General features: G+C 39.6%; 1 protein-coding gene across 1 annotated transcript in view; it reads left to right on the top strand.

Moving 5' to 3' along the window:
* The first annotated feature begins 14,052 nt into the window (after window positions 1–14,052).
* Window positions 14,053–23,331, top strand: part of frmd4ba (FERM domain containing 4Ba) — a 67,876-nt gene continuing 58,597 nt past the window's right edge. The window contains exon 1 of the mRNA XM_047348057.1: window positions 14,053–14,280. The gene's annotated coding sequence lies outside the window, so the exon portion shown is untranslated. The remainder of the gene's footprint in view (window positions 14,281–23,331) is intronic.

Genomic DNA, 23,331 nt, shown 5'->3' with positions numbered 1-23,331 from the left:
ATAATAGTTAAATGCGAAGTTATTCATTTAGTAGAATCAAGAAATCCTGTGCTTACTCTTTGCGTATTCGTTCATTCTTTGTGAAAGGATTTGATGGGAATGTAAATGTTTACTAAATGGTCAACATCCTCCTGCTTGTTGGTTTGTCCTACAGTGACACTTTGTGGTCTGTTATGGTTTTCTTTTAAAGTGCGCAGTTTTTTCTTCTTCGTGGTTTTTATGTAATGCTTCATTTCCTGTTCGTGTTACAATTTCACGGCGGCAGATCCTGAAACATTCAGAGGGAAATCTTAAAAGTAGTGCGCTGAATGAGTTTTCACTGTGTTTATGGCCAGCAGAGAAAAGATTAAACTACACCCGTTTGGAACTCCCTGCGTCTGACTGCATTAATCCAACAGTACCTCACTCAACCCGCCTGTTAAATTTGGTTCCCTTGAGTCGTATGTAGACAGAATGTAACGAATCTAAACAAATCAGATCTGTTTAACAAAAAAAAGTTATTTTTTTCAGTTAAGTAGCAAAGCTCAAGCCAATTTTGTCAATGCATGACCTGGAGAAAATTATTCATACTTTTATCTCAACTCGTCTCTAATACTGTGACGCACTTTATGCTGGTGTCACACAAGCACCTATCCTCTTCAGCTTGTTCAAAATTTCTGTTGGCCGTCTTCTTACTGGCATGCAGAGATATGAACACATCTAACATATCATTTGGCTCCCTGTGCATTACTGAATTAATTAAAAAACTTTATTGTTTGCTTGTAAATGCTTGAATTGTCTTGCTTCTCTGTACCTCTCGGATCTACTCCAGCCTTATTTTCCATCACAGGGGCTTAGATCAGTCAACCAGCTGCTTTTAGTTGTCCCAAAAAACTAGGCAGAAATGTAGAGATCAATCCTTTTCTGTTATGGCTCCCAAACTTTGGAAAACATTGCCTTTAAACATCAGACCAGCATCTTCTCTTCATATTTTTAAGTTTCTTTTTAAAACACATCTTTTCTCAATAGCATTCGACCAGTTGTGACTTGACATGCTCTTCTATTGTACTTATTGTATTTAGTGTGTTTTAAATGTCTGTTGGATGTCTTGCTTTATCTTTTTTTTTTATTATTTTAGTATGTGCAGCACTTTGGCAAAATGGCTGTTTATAAATGTGCTTTATAAATGTAGATTTGGACATTTGAAAAATTGAGATCTCATTATTGTAAACTGCAGAACAAATGTATCCCACAAGGTGGTGATATTGCAGCACTAAATTGAAAATGCAGGTACATTCATTAATATAACAAAATACCTACGTAGTTGCATGTAATTAATTAGTCTTCTCTAAGTGATAAACACACAATAAGATTCAGGGGCTTTGCATAAACCAGCATTCTTTGTTACAGAGTTAACCTCCTCATACTAAAACGCTCACACTTGCACACATTCCCAATGAATACAATCACATCCAACACAAAACAGGATCAAATGAAAGATTTAGGTGCTGTATAAGGAATCAATGCTGCTTTAATAAATATATAAAAAACGAATGTAGTACAGTATGTTTTTTTTTTTTTTTGGAGTGATAACCTATCAATACAATAAAAATTCCATGATTAAAATATAAACAGTTAAATGCTTCAAACAAGAGCTAAATTGAAACTAAAAGCAGAGAGCTACCAGAGGATGAAAAAGTTTTGTCATATCCTTACTCGCTTTCACTTTATTGCACTTTTGTTATTCTTTTCTTCCATGCTCAGCTTCCTGGTGAGTCACAGTCATTTAAATCTGTTTTCCGATAACGCTGTAACCTTTCAAAAGTTTCACTTCTCCACCAGTGTGATCACGTTTTAGTGCTGCACATCCAAGGCGATCTAACCAGTGTTCTGCCACTCACACACACACAAGTTTGTATTTCTAGCTGTATTAGGAACTGGTAGTGACTTCAACTCATTTTAGTAACTGAAATCATGCCGTATCCTAACCCTAAACATTACCAGTGTATTCCTAAACCTAATCCACATCTAATTCACACCATACCTCTAAACCCCTAACCATAACAAAGGGGATCCACCATAGGAGGTGGGACCAGGTATTGGTTTCCATAAGGTCTGTCATGATTTTATTTAGATTTTACTTCACAGATCTGGACTATGGAAGCACAGTTGTGTGGTGGTCAGCACCTCAGAGTAACAACTGCTGATGGAAAAATGCAGCGGACGAAAAGAAAGGGAGAACATGCATCTCACCGCAGGTTCTCTGGGAGATAAACGTCCTGTGACTCCAAAAACAGTGCATCAGGGAGGATTATTGTCCTCACTGCTCAAATATTGAACCAAATTGACTTTGTTGAGAATATGTGATGCAGGGCATTGTAAGGAATATCAAAAGTTTTTGACTGTTAAACTACTATTTATGCCCTTTTTTCGCGCTACATTGTCATATCTACAGAGCTGTGTGCAGGTTGGTGTTTGTGTGTCTCTCCTTATTTCTCTCGTTGCAGGGCGTGACCGACAGCTGCAGCTCCCACAGCTGGAGCTCATAAAGCTCATCAGGAGTAGCTTAAAAAGGAGCTGGTTCCATGAGGCACATGCCAGATTATTTTGCTTACATGAGTGACAATTTGGCTCTCTCCTCACTGTCAGGTCTTCGGGTTCTGTTACTTACCTCTTGTTGTCTCTTTTTGACAGTAACCTGTTTCCCTTGCTGTGCTCAGTATATGGACTCCAGAGACTGTTTTTTAATTCCCTGTGTCTTAGAGGGTGACACGGGAGTGGATTTTCTCTCCTGTCCCATCCTGCTCCCACAGAAAAATGTCTTGTCCCATCCCAATCCCAGGCCAGCATAACAAAAAAAATTCTGTCCCGTCCCACTCCTGGTAAATTGACTCCCACTCCCATCCCGCTCCCATTCAGAACGACTCCCACTCCTGTGCCACTCCCATTTTTGTTTTCTTCATTTAGTCTTTTGGCAATTTGTTTCTTTGAAGGACCAGTTAGGTCCCTGTTTTTAGTTGTAATAAAGGCCAGTTAAAGTAAAAAGAATAATAATGAAGAAATAATAAAATATCAAACAAGGAAACAGACCATGCCTATCTTAGCTGAATAAACAAAATGTACATAGTTGTATTTTACTCATTTATTAAGTGATCGGTTCCTTTGAACAATGACATTACTTTTACGTTTCAAGTTGCTGAAACAAAAGAAAAATGCACCTAGTAAGAGAACTGTACTTGGTGAACAAAAGGACAAAAAGGCATTATCTTCATAATTTAGAAACTGTAGCTCAATGGTTCACAGCCCTGGTCCTCAGGGACCCCTTCCCTGCAGGTTTTAGATGTGTGTCTGCTCCAGAACACCTGATTTAAATTCTGACATGACCTCTTATACAGGCATCAAGAATGGAGGGTCAAACTGGACAAAATTAATACAATAAAATCATCATTAAATAAATAAATGTTGTTAATGTCCCATAAGTGAAGTAAATGTAACATGAAAGAAATGTAACATTAAATGTGCCATTAAATTAAAGGTACCATTTATTTATTTAATACATCATTAGAAACAATAAATGTACCATTATATCATGAAATGGACTATTATGTAATTAAATGTGCCACTGAATAATTAAGTATAATTTTAAAGACGACATGGTGTAATTAGTGGTACACTTAATATTTAATGATGTATTAAATAAATTGTACATTTAATGGTACATTAAATTTTTTTCTATTTCACAACATATTTATTTAATATCTTCCCTTGATGAAGCCTTTCTATACGGAGTCCGCGAGGGGACATGGGGGAATTGTTTTCTCTTTTGTGTCCCCACGCAATAGTCTTTGCGTTATTTCGCAATACTTTGTGGGATAGTTTCCAAACCAGATAAGTGCAAAAATGAAACAAACACTACACCCGTTTTGAGATTTATTGAGTTTTATTTTGAAATCAGCCTTAAATAAAATTATCTTCAAAGACTAAAAGACAGTTTTTATCCACAAGCTGTCAAAGAAACTACTGAACTCTGGACCATAAAACTGCACAAAACCACATCTGTGACACTTTGTTTGCTTATTACTGCTGCATGATGTGTACTTTTTTTTGTACGCCATTAGTGTTTTTGTTTTTATCGTGATTTGAACGGTTCTTCTTATCCTAAGCATTTCATTGCATTGTTTACTGCGTGTTAACCTGCATATGACAAATAAACCATATCAATGACATATCAGTGTTGGTTTTATGAGCAGTTTATCATCTGTGCTGTTGCTCCAAAATGCCGAACGCAAAAGTATTGCGTGGGGACGCAAAATAAATAAATTTCCCCATGTCCCCTCTCGGGCTTCCGTACCTTACCTCTTAAATCTTTAGTGCACATGCAGCAATTTTGTTGGTCAGATGAGACTTGACACATGACGATACTTTTGGTTTGATGAATGAAGAGATGCAGGGTTGATTTAATCCAGAATTTGCCAAACAAGTGTCCCTTAATCACTGGTGAACTTGATTACGACTAAACACGTTTTACAAGCAGCAGACTGCGTGTTAACACCGCTACATTCAACTTTCCTGAAGTTCGGTAATATTTGTGACTTTCCTGTCAGCTCTATGAGTTTAATAGATACAGGTCCTTCTCAAAATATTAGCATATTGTGATAAAGTTAATTATTTTCCATAATGTAATGATGAAAATTTAACATTCATATATTTTAGATTCATTGCACACTAACTGAAATATTTCAGGTCTTTTATTGTCTTAATACGGATGATTTTGGCATACAACTCATGAAAACCCAAAATTCCTATCTCACAAAATTAGCATATCATTAAAAGGGTCTCTAAACGAGCTATAAACCTAATCATCTGAATCAACGAGTTAACTCTAAACACCTGCAAAAGATTCCTGAGGCCTTTAAAACTCCCAGCCTGGTTCATCACTCAAAACCCCAATCATGGGTAAGACTGCCGACCTGACTGCTGTCCAGAAGGCCACTATTGACACCCTCAAGCAAGAGGGTAAGACACAGAAAGAAATTTCTGAACGAATAGGCTGTTCCCAGAGTGCTGTATCAAGGCACCTCAGTGGGAAGTCTGTGGGAAGGACAAAGTGTGGCAGAAAACGCTGCACAACGAGAAGAGGTGACCGGACCCTGAGGAAGATTGTGGAGAAGGGCCGATTCCAGACCTTGGGGGACCTGCGGAAGCAGTGGACTGAGTCTGGAGTAGAAACATCCAGAGCCACCATGCAGGTGCCGCATTCCCCAGGTCAAGCCACTTTTGAACCAGAAACAGCGGCAGTAGCGCCTGACCTGGGCTACAGAGAAGCAGCACTGGACTGTTGCTCAGTGGTCCAAAGTACTTTTTTCGGATGAAAGCAAATTCTGCATGTCATTCGGAAATCAAGGTGCCAGAGTCTGGAGGAAGACTGGGGAGAAGGAAATGCCAAAATGCCAGAAGTCCAGTGTCAAGTACCCACAGTCAGTGATGGTCTGGGGTGCCGTGTCAGCTGCTGGTGTTGGTCCACTGTGTTTTATCAAGGGCAGGGTCAATGCAGCTAGCTATCAGGAGATTTTGGAGCACTTAATGCTTCCATCTGCTGAAAAGCTTTATGGAGATGAAGATTTCATTTTTCAACATGACCTGGCACCTGCTCACAGTGCCAAAACCACTGGTAAATGGTTTACTGACCATGGTATCACTGTGCTCAATTGGCCTGCCAACTCTCCTGACCTGAACCCCATAGAGAATCTGTGGGATATTGTGAAGAGAACGTTGAGAGGCTCAAGACCCAACACTCTGGATGAGCTAAAGGCCGCTATCGAAGCATCCTGGGCCTCCATAAGACCTCAGCAGTGCCACAGGCTGATTGCCTCCATGCCACGCCGCATTGAAGCAGTCATTTCTACCAAAGGATTCCCGACCAAGTATTGAGTGCATAACTGTACATGATTATTTGAAGGTTGACGTTTTTTGTATTAAAAACACTTTTCTTTTATTGGTCGGATTAAATATGCTAATTTTGTGAGATAGGAATTTTGGGTTTTCATGAGCTGTATGCCAAAATCATCCGTATTAAGACAATAAAAGACCTGAAATATTTCAGTTAGTGTGCAATGAATCTAAAATATATGAATGTTAAATTTTCATCATGACATTATGGAAAATAATGAACTTTATCACAATATGCTAATATTTTGAGAAGGACCTGTAAGTCCTTATTTCTGACTTTACGTTACAAATCCAATTTCACCACGTCCAGTTCTCCACCTGCGTTTGCTCCCTCCATCCTGAACGCAGGTGGAAAACATCGATCAGAAGCACTGTTGGCTTGTGGGTCGTGTAGTTCGTTTGACTCGCATTATAGTTTAGGCTTCTTGGAAAAAAACTACACAATGGCGGCGTCGATTCAAGTTTTTTTTTTCTTAGAGTTTATAACAAAGTCTCAGTTTAACATTTCCAAGGACAATTGATCCTAGTTTGTTTTCCCTCCTATTGGTTAGCTCCCGCTCCCGTCTGCTCCCGTTCATTTTTTAACCTGTACCGTCCCAATCACGTGATCTTTACTGATGCTGTCTCCCGTCCCGCGGGATTCCCGTGGGAATCCCGTGACCCGTGGGACTCCGGAAAAAATGTCAGCCTCTACTGTGTCTGTTGCCACACTGGAATCTAGTCCTAGAACCAAGAAAAACTTACAGCTGTACATATTTTCCAATAAAACCCTTTTCCTTAAACCCTCTCAAAAAGCCATTTGTTAGGTAAAAAAAATAAGACAGTCGACATCCAACTTAAGTCCTCAAGGGCTGGTGTTCTTCATGTTTTGGATGCGTTCCTCCTATAGAAAATCAAATCAGTTGGCTGAATCACCTACGTTAGTTCAAATCTGAGCAATGCAGGTCATATTGCAGGTTCTCTATGTGTGGTCCAGTTTCCTCCCGCAGCCCATACACATGCATGTTGAAGATTTCAAGTTGGCCCTACATGTGAGTGTGTGGGTGCATAGATAGTTAGCCCTTCAACTGACAGGAGACCTCATGCATCCTGCGCTTGGATCTGTTTCAGCTCCTTCTTGAAGAGGACGAGGCAGGTCAAGTAAGGTGAATAAAAACATTTGGATGATGTCATTCAGGTCCTTAACACCACATGAAAAGCCTGTTGTATAAGAAATATTATAAAAATCAAAAGGATTAAATACTGTATTTAAACCAAAAGTATCTGAAAGCTTTACCAAATTTGTTGTTACCAGAAAGCCACGCAAAAATAAAATGAAAAAATAATAGGAGAACAGGGCCGTGTGAGTGTAAGAATTGCGAAATAAATCTGTAGAAAATTTCTGCTCTGTAATTGCGCAATTGCACTTCCATTGTTAAAACATGAGAGCCAAACGGTAGTAAAGTGGTAAATACTGTATGTCACTTCTGACTATGCTTCACAGGCAGCTGTAATACAAGACGTACAGAAGTTTTCAAAAAGATCAGTTGTCATAGCATGTGATTACAGCAAACTAAATTGAACAGCATGTTTGTCATTCTGCAAAACAAATCTGCCTCGACCTCCTAACAAGCTATTGTTTACAGCGCCTTGCAAAAACGACACCAACATCAATGTATTTTACTGGGATGGATTTTGTGTGACAGATTACATTTGTTTACAACAGAGAAGTGAGTGTGCATAAGTATTTAGCCCCCCTGAGTAAATAATTTGCAGAACCACCATTTGATAAAATTGAAGCAGCAAGTCATTTGTCTCTACCTGCTTTACACAGAATAACATGGACAGTATCTGTGAACAGGAATGTTAAAATCTTGCTAAAAATATTCAATTGGATTTAGGTCTAAACTTTGGGCAGTCATAACAAATTAATATTCTTTGGTCCAAATCATTCCATTATAGTTCTGGCAGAATGTTAGTATCATTCATTATTCTGTGGGATGGTATTCCCTGACTCTAACAGGTTTTCTTCCAAGAATATCCAGTATTTAGCTCCATCCATCTTAACTCTGGGCAGCATCCTTGTCCCTGCTAAAAAAAAGCATCTCCAAAGCATGATGCTGCCACCACTATGCTTCAGTGTGAGAATAGTGGGTTCAGGGGGATGTGCAGTATTTCCATCCCTGTATCGTCATCATTGTATGGAGATCCAAAAGTTTGGTTCTAGTTTTGGTCTCATCTGACCAAAGCAGCTTCTTCCACCTGTTTGCTGTGTCCCATACATGGCTTGTGACAAACTGCAAACAGGACTGAGGTATGATGGACCTCCTGGCTGCTTCTCTTCTCCTTGCATGAATTGTCACTTAGAGGAACGGCCATGTTTGGTAGGTTTGCAGTTGTACCAAACTTTTTCCATTTTCAAGTGACTGGCTGAACAGTAACTTACATACAATGTATTGCTAAAAGTATTCACTCAACCATTCAAATAATTGAAATAAGGTTTTCCAATTATTTCCATGGCCACAGGTAAAACAAATAAAGCACCTAGGCATGCAGACTGTTTTGACAAACATTTGTGAATGAATGGGTCGCTCACAGGAGCTCAGTAAATTCTAGCTTGGTACTGTGATAGGATGCCATTTGTGCAACAAGTCTAGTTGTGAAATTTCCTCGCTCCTAAATATTCTACCGTGAACTTTGAGGGGTATTATAAAATAGCGGAGGTGATTGGGAACGACAGCAACTAAGTCATGAATGGTTGGCCATGGAATGGAAACCCATTCCATGGCCAACCATTCCCTTTCCTCACTCTCCTAAATCTTGTGGACAGCCTTCCTAGAAGAGTTGAAGTTGTTGCAAAGGGTGGCCAAACGTCATATTGAACCCTATGGATTAAGAATATGATGTCACTTCAGTTCATAAATGAGTCAAGGCAGGTGAGTGAATACCTTTGGCAATATAGAGTATATTCAAAGCTTGGGATACTGCTTAAAATTCTGATCCTGCCTTATAGTTTTATCTTTGACCTGTTTGTTGTGTTCCTAAGTGTTCATGATTTTCTTTGTTTACTAATGTTCTCCAATAAACCTCTGAGGCCTTCACAGAACAACTGGATTTATAATGACATTAAATAACATGCATGTTTTACTGACTGGGTGACTTCTGAAGGCAACCGATTGCGCTGGATTTTTAGGGCATCAGATTATAGGGAGCAGAAATGTTAGTTCTTATACTTATTCGATTTTTCGAATGTTGAAAACCATGCCTTTTTTTTCTTCCTCTTCACAACATGCACTACTTTGTGTTGGCCCATCACATAAAAAGTTCAAGTAGTCTGCTACTGTTGCTGGTACTGTATGGCGAATGCATTGTGGAGACATTTCACATCGATTCATTCTGACCTGGAAAATATGAAAAGATATATGAAATTATTAGGCTATAGAACAACGGCTGGTGGTATAGGAGCTGCAACACAACAGCTGACCTGCTTAAAAGACTGAAAGGATGAGATGGGATGGAAGGGGTCAGTGCCCACTTATTGTTTATTCCCCTTCCTCAGTTCATCAAGCTGTTCATGAATGTATTAAGTTTGCTCTGGAAAGAAAGGCCAGGAAAGTTGGCCAAGATGTGATGTCTATCAGAGTATAAAGGACAAAGGCAGTACTAGCCCATCAAGGTCAAGGCTAAACGAGGGGTGGGCTGTGTTAATCTGCCGTTGAAGAGGTGGGGGGCAACATGGTAAAGTAAAGTAAAGACTCAGAGGATGAGATGCCCATTGGCGATGGGCCATTGAGACTGTGTCAGTCAGGAGCTGCTCTCAGGAGGACAGACCTCTCTGTGTTAACATCTGTTCCATGAGCACCACATAATCCCCTTGTACTTAAAATGTATTTATTGCCCCCCACCTTTTGAACAAGCAAATGTCCCCTCATTTGGACCCCTTAACTTTTCAGTTTAATCTCAAATAGAAACTGATTATATTTGCAACTTCTGAGACATGAAAATGTATTAAAAGGTGCAAAAGTGAGCTTTCTTAAAACATTCCTTTTGGCTCAGTTTAGGCAAAGCACCACAAAACCAGATCTATTCTTAAAGTCTAAATCAACCAATGCAAGGCTGTTGTTGCATTATCTTAATAGCTTATATGAAGTGTCATCAGGACAATAGCTGCAGGGCTAATCTCAGCAGGAGCTGAGGCTTAGCACAGATTTTCAGTGCATGTTTAAGGGGGAGCTGTGGTGGGCTACATGGTGCACACATGGCACTAGGTTGAGCCTAATCACAGGCTCGCAGAAACCGTCACAAAGGGCTAGGGGGATGGGGGCGGTCCCCAGGGTGACTCATTTAGGTGTGAGCATCATAGCCAGCCTGTGCTTAGGACTCATCCTGTTTTCTTCTTCATGATCTTTCTTCCTCGTGTATGCATGGTGGGCATAGACACAGGAGTGTCACATTGTTGTTGCCCTTACTCTGTGTTGAACTTCTGGACAGTTTTATCCCTCCCATTTCCTTTCTCTTGCAGTTTGCGTGGATTACGGGGATTTTCCATTGTTGAGTCTACTATGAGCCCACAACAGCGTGGCACTCGTTTCCTTTATAGTGCAGTCACTGGAAAGTTGGTCATCTAGTTAAAGTAGTACATGTAATATTTTTAATAAAAGCTTGTAAAACTTTAACTATGTCTGCTTTTAGAATGATCTCTTCACTGTTTTTATACATTTGACAGATGGACGAACAGGCAAAATATCTGGTATGAAGTGTACATTTAAATTGTATATTTATATCTAGAAATACTACCTCAAGGTCTGGATTAGGAATCTCGATCAGAGGCAGAGTTTAAATATCTTAGTATGCTGATCATGAGTGGTGGCAAGAGATAAATAAACTGATCCAGACTCACTCTGGTGAAGGAGCTGAGCTGAATGATGAAGCTCTTGCTTTGTTGCATAGATTCAACAAGGTGCCATAAATATTCCTCAGATATTTTTGTCCATTTTGATTTAGGGTAATGCAGTTCCTCCATATATGTCAGTTAAACATCTTTCAGAATCAGAATCAGCTTTATTGCCATGTTTGTACAGACAAACAAGTTATTAGACTCCGGTACACTTTGCTCTCAATAATAAAGAGTATATTTTTAAATGTACATATATACACAATTAACTTTACAATGGAATATACAGGTCCTTCTCAAAATATTAGCATATTGTGATAAAGTTCATTATTTTCCATAATGTCATGATGAAAATTTAACATTCATATATTTTAGATTCATTGCACACTAACTGAAATATTTCAGGTCTTTTATTGTCTTAATACGGATGATTTTGGCGTACAGCTCATGAAAACCCAAAATTCCTATCTCACAAAATTAGCATATCATTAAAAGGGTCTCTAAACGAGCTATGAACCTAATCATCTGAATCAACGAGTTAACTCTAAACACCTGCAAAAGATTCCTGAGGCCTTTAAAACTCCCAGCCTGGTTCATCACTCAAAACCCCAATCATGGGTAAGACTGCCGACCTGACTGCTGTCCAGAAGGCCACTATTGACACCCTCAAGCAAGAGGGTAAGACACAGAAAGAAATTTCTGAACGAATAGGCTGTTCCCAGAATGCTGCATCAAGGCACCTCAGTGGGAAATCTGTGGGAAGGAAAACGTGTGGCAGAAAACGCTGCACAACGAGAAGAGGTGACCGGACCCTGAGGAAGATTGTGGAGAAGGGCCGATTCCAGACCTTGGGGGACCTGCGGAAGCAGTGGACTGAGTCTGGAGTAGAAACATCCAGAGCCCCTGTGCACAGGCGTGTGCAGGAAATGGGCTACAGGTACCGCATTCCCCAGGTCAAGCCACTTTTGAACCAGAAACAGCGGCAGAAGCGCCTGACCTGGGCTACAGAGAAGCAGCACTGGACTGTTGCTCAGTGGTCCAAAGTACTTTTTTCTGATGAAAGCAAATTCTGCATGTCATTCGGAAATCAAGGTGCCAGAGTCTGGAGGAAGACTGGGGAGAAGGAAATGCCAAAATGCCAGAAGTCCACTGTAAAGTACCCACAGTCAGTGATGGTCTGGGGTGCCGTGTCAGCTGCTGGTGTTGGTCCACTGTGTTTTATCAAGGGCAGGGTCAATGCAGCTAGCTATCAGGAGATTTTGGAGCACTTCATGCTTCCATCTGCTGAAAAGCTTTATGGAGATGAAGATTTCATTTTTCAGCACGACCTGGCACCTGCTCACAGTGCCAAAACCACTGGTAAATGGTTTACTGACCATGGTATCACTGTGCTCAATTGGCCTGCCAACTCTCCTGACCTGAACCCCATAGAGAATCTGTGGGATATTGTGAAAAGAACGTTGAGAGACTAAAGACCCAACACTCTGGATGAGCTAAAGGCCGCTATCGAAGCATCCTGGGCCTCCATAAGACCTCAGCAGTGCCACAGGCTGATTGCCTCCATGCCACGCCGCATTGAAGCAGTCATTTCTGCAAAATAATTCCCGACCAAGTATTGAGTGCATAACTGTACATGATTATTAGAAGGTTGACGTTTTTTGTATTAAAAACACTTTTCTTTTATTGGTCAGATGAAATATGCTAATTTTGTGAGATAGGAATTTTGGGTTTTCATGAGCTGTATGCCAAAATCATCCGTATTAAGACAATAAAAGACCTGAAATATTTCAGTTAGTGTGCAATGAATCTAAAATATATGAATGTTAAATTTACATCATGACATTATGGAAAATAATGACCTTCATCACAATATGCTAATATTTTGAGAAGGACCTGTAATGTGAGATCAGTCCAAGTATGCATGGTGTTGTTCTGGAACTCTGACTGTCAAGTGTTTACCAGAGAAACAGACTGGGGGAAGAAACTGTCTCTGTGGCGGCTGGTTGTAGAAGAGAGCGCTCTGTAACGCCTACCTGAAGGTGCTCAGCTGTATTGGTGACTGTAAAAGCCACTGGAGTTCAGTGAACTTGTTGTCATGTTCCAGAAACTGGTATGAGGCTATATGAGTTTGGGCCACCATACATTATCCTGCTGGAAGAAGCCATTGGAGGATGGGAACACTGTTGTCATAAGGTATGCACATGGTCAGCAACAATACTCATATAAGCTGTGGTGTTTAAATTGTACTTAAGGCTCACTGTGTGCCAAGAAAATATCACCCACCCAGGTACACCATCACCACCGCCTGAATTGTTGAAACAAGGTAGGATGGATCCATGCGTTGATGTTATTTACATCAAATTCTGAGCCTACATCTGAATGTTGCAGCTGAAATTGAGACTCATCTGACCAGCCGAACATTTATCAATCTCTTAGTGTCCAATTTTGCAGAGTCTGTGTGAATTCCAGCCTCAGTTTCCTGTTTTTAGCTGACAGAAGTGGTACTCAATGAGGTCCTCTGCTGCTGTAGCCCATCTTGTCCAAGATTCCACATGCTGTACATGGTATTCTGCGTACCTCGGTTGTAATTAATGGTTACTTGAGCTAGTTTAACCTCTCTGTCTTCTCAAGCCAGTCTCCGCCTGTTCTCCAACGACTTTTGACATCAACAAAACATTGTTATCCACATAACTGCCAATAAGTATTTTTTCAGGAAAATATTTTGTAAGCCTGGAAGATTGTTGTATGAGAAAATCTCAGAAGAAGAAGGGCAATCCTGGAAGGAAACAAAAAACTGGAGACTGGGACAGAGGATAACCTAACCCTACTCTGGATAAAGGGAGCTTTTTAAAACTGCATGCTGTGCTTTTCATATTTTTGATTGCATTATTGTATAGTCATGTATTATTTTCCTTTCTCCCCACATTATTTACCACATTATGGTAAATATCACAGAAAATAGCAATGACATGCCTTATTAGTTGCAATGTGACAAAATCTGAAAACGTGGTTTATAAATAGTTAGGCAATGAGCTGACAGTCAAAGCTTTCTGTTATTAGCACTGGTTGATTCGTGCCGCCATGCTTTGTTCTTGATTTTTCCTCCCGTGAACCAGCCGAGGGTTTGGCAGCAGAGCGCGCCTTTCTATTGGCCAGCGGCGCTGCGTTGATGCGGCGGCAGAGGGACATTCAACTGTCCCATCCGAAGGAAGCAGCGCGGAGGCGGGGCAGGCGGGGAGCGAGTGGATGGCTTTCTGCGGAGCTTATTATGACGAACAGGCAACAGATTCCGCTCTCGGACTTTGTGGACCATTTTAACTCCGGGGAAGCGGCTCCTCATTTAGACATTTTACTGCGGGGAGGTTTTTTGGGGCTTTTTGTTGTGGAAGAAAAGGGTTCTGAGTGACCGGCGCCGGCTGAGGCGCTTTTCGACCAGACAATAAAAGTGTGAGCGATCAGATCACAACAAAAGACACAAGGTGAGAAACAACTCTTATTATTTAATATCTTCTTACAAATAACGCGTAGGATTGTAATTATTTGTTAACGTGGAGGAACAACGTTTTGTTACATGATTTTTCATGGTTAATGCACAATGGACCAGCTACTCTTCATGTTCACTTTTCCAGTGAATCTGATGTTTTTTATGTCTCTGTTTAATATGAATCCAGAAACACAGAGACTGTGTATAGCTTACACGTGTTATAGGTCAGCAGACTCCAGCTGGATAAAGTGTTGGCATATCAACACCAGTGCCTGGCTGATCATAATGGTGATGGAAAATTTAGAGCGTGAAAACTTCAAAACAAAGAAGGAACAGGCAGTCTCCCCTGAACCTTTTACAATGAAAACTCAGCTAAGGTCAGCTTGCCTGCTCTCTGTGTGAATATCCTGTTTCCTGGACACTACACAATAGGATAGACAGACATGTAATATCCTGTGTGGGTCTTCTGTCACCTCTGGCTCATGAATACACTAATACAACACAGACCCAAAATTCAGTATTCATGCCCCTTTTCCATAACACCCCTAAATAAGATACAGTATGTGCCAGATGGGACTAGAGCTGATAATATGGCTGAAAATTGTGATTTGTGTTATTGATTACAATCAACCCACATTTTGCTGACTTTTCTCCGTATTTTCTACAACCCTCTCTATGAACATAGGAATCCTAATGACCAAAAATCTACATCAGGTCTGGGTATCAAGGGCAGTGAAAGTCCAACCAAGCCAAATTTATTTTTGGCATGCAGAACCGTAATGGATCACACTTGAAGCACAATATTCAAGCAAATGTTACATCCAAGTAGTTTTTTTGTGATTGTAATTTTATTTTACAAACATTGATATGATATGAGGATGGAAAATGCAATTTGATACATTGTGCAGATCTAGGTGACACCAAAATATAACATTTTAGTTTGCACCCCAAACCCTATGTGTGGCTGAAAACTAATGTTGCACATCTTTTCCATAGCAATCTGTGGTGGAGACAGCATAATGTTGTGAGTAATGCTATTTCTTATCAAAGAAAGAAAGCTGGTCATGGTTGATGGGAAGATAAATGGAGCCAAATGCAGGTAAATTATAAAATAAAACCTCATAGAGGCCTCAAAAAACTTGAGAATGTAATGGAGGTTCACTTTAGAGCAGGACAACAACACTAACCATATAGCCAGAGATGTTATTGAATGGTTTCAGTCAAAGCATAGTTATGGGTTAAAACGGTCCAGTCAAAGTCCAGACCTAAATCCAAGCGAGAATCTGTGGCAAGAATTGAAAATGAATGTTTGTAGTTTTTCTTTCTATTCATTCTGACTGAGCCTGATCAAAATCCCAAATTTGCACTACTCTTTGTGGATCTCTCCAATAAAATGTATTAAATATTTGTGAATAAGTTCGAGGGGCAGGAATACTATTGCAAGGCTCTGAAAATATGAGGTGTTTTAGTCTGACACAGTGAGAGGTTGTCTTTCTTTCACTGCCTCATATGAGTTGTGATAGCTACAGGTCAGGTATGAGGAAATCCAGAGACAGGATGATGTGAGAGACAGATACAGAACAAAGGGCCAGGCCTGCTTTCTTTATGTAGGTGACTATACTGAATTTGTGCTTCATGGGAGCAACATGTGCTGCCTCCCTTTCTCTGTCAGAGGGACAAACTGCAAAGGCAGCGCTGCTTTTTGTGTTGACTCTCAGTCTGGGATGTTCCTCTGCTTTTTAATGAGGTCAGCATTTTCGATTCAATAAAGCTATCAACCGCTACAGACTATTCCAACATGGCTGCTCAGTTTGGCCCAGTTTTATCTGTAGAAGGCGTTTTTAGAAGCATAAACATTCAACCTGAGAAGTGTGACGTAAGCCGACGATGAGTTCCCACCTTTCCTCAAAGCCCCTGTTTAGTGTGATAAGTTGTTCATCAGCAGTTTGCCTGCTTCCCCACACATTGTCATTGTAAGGATCTTTGTTCAGATATGGGTGAGAACCTTTGCCAGTTAGACTATATGATACAGCATTTTTCCTGATCTGTACAATTCAACACTTGCTGTAATTCAGGTCGGACTGGTTATGTGTGTAAAGATCCTCCACCCAGAAAGATCAAGCCCTTGACTGTTGCCTGTGTCAGGTGACAGTGTAAGGTAAAATCTTTGTTAGCTGAATGAGGAACTTGGTTTTAAGTTCAGGATTAAAACTAAAATTCAGCATTCCGTTGGTGCAAGCTCATAAGGTTGGAAACGTTGCTTAAAACATATTTTTGTTGGTGTGAGAATGTTGGACCAATAATTCTTAAGATTTTTTGACAACATTATAAGACCAGTGATGGAAATCAGGGCTCTTTTCCAAGATTCAAATGATTTGACTTGGCTCACCTTAAAAAAAACGCCTCTCCCTGTTCCCAATGGCTTTCCACCTGCAGCTACCAAGAGCATTAATTCTAGCTAGGTACACAGGTAGATGGTTTATTAATCCTGAAGTGTAATACTGCACAGCAGCATAAACAAGAAATATAATGAAAGACATCATCAAGTGGAATAAAAAGGTGAATTTTCAGACCGTAATATAAACCATTTTAACAGTAACAACCACAGTCCAAATTAGAGTAAAATGAATAGGTAATTTGTTAACTGTTATTTGAAATGCAATTTGTGTTGATGTGAAGTGCAGTGAGAGGGTCACCTGTTACACCAAATTTATTATTTAGATCACATTTCAATATGCAATTCACATACACAGTCAAAAATACACAGTGTTCATATTTTTATATTTACAATAAAAAAAAAGACATATAAAGAATAAAAATACCAGAGTAATATTACTAAATATAATAATGCAATTTAATTTCAACTTAAGCTTTTAGCTTAAAAAGAAATGTGAAAGCATAAAGCTGAGCTGTAAAAGAATATCTGGACCCAACTCTGAATTGCAGCTACAGGTCCACATTGTACCGTCTCTTACTACTTGACTAATCTAGACAGCAGCCCATCCTTAACCTTGCAAGTAGGCTATTAATTGGGTAGAGAGGATGACTGGATGAATAACTGTTGTGGCTAGTGTACTATCATGTCTACTATGAAACAAAAACTGGCTGTGATTCTGTAGGATTCATTGTGCAGCAAATGTTACAGTAAAGCCATTTTGGTTGCTATTCCTTATTTTCAGGTAACTGATTTGCAGTTCAGCTATTTTTTCTTTTTTTTTGTCTGTTTTGATAATCACACTTGTCATGTCTGAGCTTTGCAAGGGCATAGCTAAACATGCCTGCATGTTGCTATTCGATAATCAGACTAAGCTTAACATGTGGCTTCAACACACTCATGTCACTTAAGCAACAAAAAGCCAATAGAAGAAAATCTTTTTCCTGTGTCATAGTTGGCTGCATCCACTTGAGAAGCAACGCCACCATCTGAAAGGGATTAGCAAAGTTGCTGAGAGCAGATCTATGATGTCTATTAAGACACAATCAGCAGGGAAGTGATCTCTTATTTACGGTAAGATGTCATGGGTGCATGACTTTCCGGTCTTTTCATCCCTAAAACAAAATGTCTACCTGAAAATGGTCAAATGCACAATTACTGAGCTCTCAGTCATTTAAAAGCATAGAAAACACATGATATAGGCAATTAACATTACATTTTACCTCTATTCTCTATCCATAGCAATTTTACAAAACAGCTAAATATGTTGCTAATCAGAGCTTATTTGTTCAGGGGATCTTCTGCATTTTTAAAAGATGAAGGTGGAGCTGTGATTATATTATCTCATTTAAAGTGTAAATGTTGATCATTCGACATGTTGTAATGCAAATTTGCTCTTGGAGAGACTATTTGTCTATATGTGAGAATGCCAGTTTGAGAATTGTGAACCAAATGCACACAAAGTATCATGGGTTTTAGGAATAAGGTTGATAAATCTTAACATATTCTTTGCATGAATTTTGTTTATGCAAAGCATCATGGGTTTTAAGTAAAAAGTGGATAAATGTTTTACCTTTGCTAAAATTCCCTTGTGCTTACACCAACAACATTATAAAAGCCTCTGCTTGGCAATATTGAAATTCTTTTTTGTGTTTTTTTATAAGTCAGATTTTGCACTCTTGCCCCATTTTGTTGCCAAAGCAGCACAATGACTTGCTTTATACTATCCAACTATTCCCTAAACAGTATATTCCCTATTTGACTTGTGTTTCAGTTGTTTAGAAATATTCTCAGCTTCTCGTAGCCTTCTTGTGGATTTAACACAATAGCAGAACACTTTGATAATCAGTTCAGCCAAACCCTGTATTAAGAGCGAAATATAGACACGCGTACTTGACTCCGTGGACGTAAAAGCTTTGTATGAGCTTTGTGTGGACATGTCCACGCAAAGCTAAATTTTTATGACCGCATACGCGATGCCACACAATAAACTGCTCAGCGGGAAAAAGGCTCCACGTCGAACTGTGGAGCAGCCGGTTTCAACTACTTGCAGCGCAACAGCCACTCTCTGCCTCGCACAGGTGTATTCCTCTTTTTCATCCCTCTTGTGGTTTAATAGCCTTTAACACCACCTTCTTTTCTTTTTGTTTTTCCAAAGCTACACAGCAAATTAGTTCTGCATCCTCGTCTGATGATGCCATGGCAGAAAGGAAGTGTCAGAATTTGTCACCAGAAGGAAATTGGTGTGCTGGAGATCGCTCAGTGTCCACACTGCTCACAGTACGCCTGGCCATGTTCTGCCCTTTAGAACCAGTCTGGCAAAAAAATTTTGGACATCTTGAAAATGTTTTAGACATGAGCGTATTATTCCCTGAGACGCCACATATACCAGACGTGCGTGTCACAGCTAAACTCAGGCTATGCTAATTAGACGCTCTGTCTACACTAATGAAGATTTAGTCACCTTGCCATCAGAATCCAACAGCCTAACCAATTTTATGATTAATTCATCAAATGACTATTCAATCCCTTGGGAGCACTTATAGAGTATTTGCTAATGTCTCCTGTCCATATCATAAGCTCATCTTTAAATATTAAAAAACAATTAAACAAGATAATGATATCACAGTGAAAGAAACGTAGCCACTCCTGCAGTAGTACTATTGGGGTGCCTCCAAAGCGACGCACAGACTTCATAGACAACGGTACTCGACATTCAAGATTCTCGTCATTGATTTAGTTCAGACCAATGTACCACATGTTTTTTAGCCTGCATCCAGAGGCATGGTCGCCGATGGTTGTGCTTTACTGCACAAAAAGATTTTGTAGAGAGATGGGCAGCATAAGGTCATAAAACTAAAGGATTTGTACTTCACCAGATTAGATTAGATGACAAGTAAAAACAAGGTAAGCACGAGGTTAAAAAACAGCCTGTTTTCAGAACTGGACCAACAGGAATGTTGTGGATTAGCCCTTTTAGGCTTCCTGCTTGAACCCTAATTCAGGGTCAGGCAATGGGGAGGGTGGGGGCTTTCTAGTCAGTCTTTGTGGGTCACCAGTAATCTATAGGTTTGGGAGTGAAAATCAATTCAGAATGCACTAGCTGCTGAGCAAAGAGGTTGTCACAATTAAATAATCTACATAAAGATGTTTATATTCTAATAGTTCCTGTGTTGTTTTTCTGCAGCATTTTCACTGCAAACGTGACTCGCTGTGACTGTTGTGTCAACAGGACTCAGTTCCTCATTGGCTCAGCAGTGGAGGCGACTCTTCTTTTCTCTTCCTTGTTTCATGTCTGCTTTGTGTCCTCTGACAGGACATCCTGACTAAAACAAAGAGTCTGGACCTTATTTACGCTAAACACAGACTATGGGGAAATTTTTCCAACTCGTTTTGTGTTCTAAAATTTATGATTTGATAATGGCAGAACAAAAAAAACATCAAATGAGTGTGGCGCTGTGGGAATGCTCAGACTTGCTTTTGTGTTTATGTCCCCTTAAAATTAATCAGAAATTACAAGCCTGAAAGGAGGTTTTCAGCTGGTTGGGAATTCATCTGGGAATTGTTTTTATCTAAAAGACACTACATTAAGTCAAGCTCAAATCTATTAAAGGACAGCTACTTGACAGTTTGCAGACAAAATATTACTTAAAATGCAGCAATCAGTCCAGCTCTTGGTGTACTATTTTAAAACTGGACACAAGGATGGGTTCATAGGTTATCCATGTGCATCAGTGACTAATGACCCAGGAACTTAAGTTTCCCAGGGGACTATTATGAAGATATAACAATTTTAACTGTGCCTAATATTTCCAGTTTAGCAAGCAATACACATTTAGGGGAAGCTACAAGTTGGTGTTTTATAAGAATCTATTTATTTTAAGATGATTTGTTTTAATGAGGAAGTTGAAAACCTCAATTTAGAGAAATGTATTAGAAATAACATATACAATAGTTTTAAAAAAAGGAATATCACTAAATGAGTTAAGTTAGTGGATTAAGTTAGTGGAGTTGAATGAAGATTTTAGTAGATGTGATGCATGGATCAACTTGGAAATGATTAACAATTGATGTTGATCTGTATACAAAATTTTATTTCTTCATTTGTTATACCTAGTTATTCAGTTTTGAATTTTGACTTGCAGTCTCTGTTTGCTGTTGTTCAGAACGTATGTATGACATATATATATATATATATATATATATATATATATATATATATATATATATATATATGTATATATATATATATATGTATATATATATACTGCTAGAACCACATTTGGCAGCAATACATCCCTCAGTGCTTGCCGTCTAGACTTTGACTTGGCCACTCTAAATCCTTCATTCAGATGTTTTCTAGGTATTGAGAGATGGGCTTTCTGTGGTGCTTCAAATCATTTCCTACTGTATAACCCAATTGAGCCTGACGTTCTCCTTCTGGGTTCTTTGCTAGAGAACACAGTTCGTTGTTCCATCAAATAGGACAACTTGTCCCTATCTTAAAGCAGCATATAAGCGCCCAGCCATCACACTACCACCACTATGTTCTGAAATCCTGTGTTTGTTTTGTGCCACATGTAACAGGACACACACCTCTCAGAAAGTTCCCCCTTGTGCTTGTCAGTCTATGGACGTTTTTTCCAGAAGGGATAATCACAGTGTTATCTGTAAACTATTAGATGGGTGCATCTGTGTTGGTCAGCAGTTGCTATTGCTGTAGAACTCTCCTATGGAGAGATCAGGGTTATTTTGTGACATCCTGGATGAGACTTAGATCTTCTCCTTGGTAGATTCACCACTGTTTTGTTTTTTTCTTCATTTGTGGGTAATGGCTCTCACTGTGGTTCGCCATAGTCCCAAAGTATTTGAAATGGCTTTGTAACCCTTTCTAGACTGTAATGTCAATTTCTTTGTTTATTTTCTGTTCTTAAATATCTTTAACTCAGGGCATGATATGTTGCTTCTTGAGATGGTATAGTCTATTTCATGCTGTTAGGTTCTATTTAAGTAATTTATCGATTCTCCCGGGCCCAAATGTGGCTAATGAAACTCAACCAAAAAAATGTGGTTAATCACAGTTAAATCAGGATTTAACTAAGTGGAACAAAACAAATGGACAAAGGGTCCGGTTGGGTTGAATAGCCTTTTCCCTTAATAAATTTAACCATCATCTGAAATCTGTATTCTGTATTTACCCAGGTTATCTTTGTCTGTGATTAATAATTAGTTTGTTGAAATATTTAGGTGTAACTGAAAAACAAAAAGAGATTAAATCTGTTTACATTTAGCTTTCTTCTTTTCTGTTTATACCTTTTCTTGGTAATGTATATGAAATTCTTTACAGCACAGGTGAGCAGATGAAATGTATACAAGCAAAATACAAGTGTGGAACACCTGTCTTCATGTTGGTTAACTTATTGCCCCAGGCAGAAGATGGCACCTTGAACTTGATAAGTCTGTACTCAATGTTAGTCTCCAGGATAACCCTGTTTTGGTCCTTCTCCTCCTCCACATGTCTCAGTGACTGGGAAGTGAATGCTGTGAGGCTGATAAAATAAAAATAACAATACAGGAACCTCCACCACCTCTGGTTCTGCTCCTGCTGACTCACCTGAGAGGTTTTTGAGAGATGGATAGGGAGTGGTCATTTCTGACGTTGGGCTGCTGGTGAGCCTCTCTCCATGTATTTATCCATTGCTCTATTCTCTTGTTTCACTATTCTCTTCTTGAATACACATTTGCACACATAACACCGAGTGGCACTGCGGTTGGTCTTAAAAGCCTGATTGTACTGATCAGACACAGTCTCCCTACACGGTGAACAAGCAGATTAAGGGGATGGGAGTACCAGGCCGGAGGTGCTATTAATACCCTCTCAGGCTTGAAAAAAGAGGTTCATGGTCTAGAGCCTGGAAAAAACAACCGTGCTTCCACAGCAGACATACCCCGCAGCCTCATATCCGTCGTGATCAATAGTGCACAGCTCATAAAACCCCATGTGAATGATTCAAACATCTACTGCCAGAAGGGGTGAAAACATGGAGACCATAAATATGCACTGAGAATCCAATGCAAAGTCATTTTTATATATATTTTTTTCTTTTAATATTCCAAGCTTCTTTTGATTGGTTTGTTGTTGTCTTGCTCTTATTGTTAAATGCCTAAGGTTATTTGCCCATCATCAACGTAGTGTCAAACCAGCTTTGGCTTCATCTCAGCTCTAGTGGAACACAGCACCACCACAGCTCTTATTGCCTGCAGTTTAGATGGCCAGAAATCATCCAGCTGCAGTCACATTGGAGATTGGGTGGTGGAGGAGCAGGGAAGTGTGGAAAGTCATTATCACCTGCCCTGTGGACCAAAACCGAGCCCCCCGCTGATCCAGTCTGACCGGGCTCAGATCATGGACAAGGACAAAGGTGTGAATGTTAGCAGAAATTTAAGGGAAAAGGAAAACGTTTGCCCATTAAAAAGTGTTTATTTATAAATTTTTAAACATCCATTGTTCTGCCAAGAAGTTTGGATGCTTCCCCTCGACATGCTTAGTATAAGGCATGGAGTGGGGTAAAATTCTGATGGTACCATAGTCTCTTGACTGTATTATGGTAT

Source organism: Girardinichthys multiradiatus, chromosome 20 (assembly GCF_021462225.1).
Source record: "Girardinichthys multiradiatus isolate DD_20200921_A chromosome 20, DD_fGirMul_XY1, whole genome shotgun sequence".
Taxonomy (NCBI): domain Eukaryota; kingdom Metazoa; phylum Chordata; class Actinopteri; order Cyprinodontiformes; family Goodeidae; genus Girardinichthys; species Girardinichthys multiradiatus.
The sequence above is the reverse complement of the archived record's forward strand: the minus strand, read 5'-3'. Positions and strand labels throughout refer to the sequence as shown.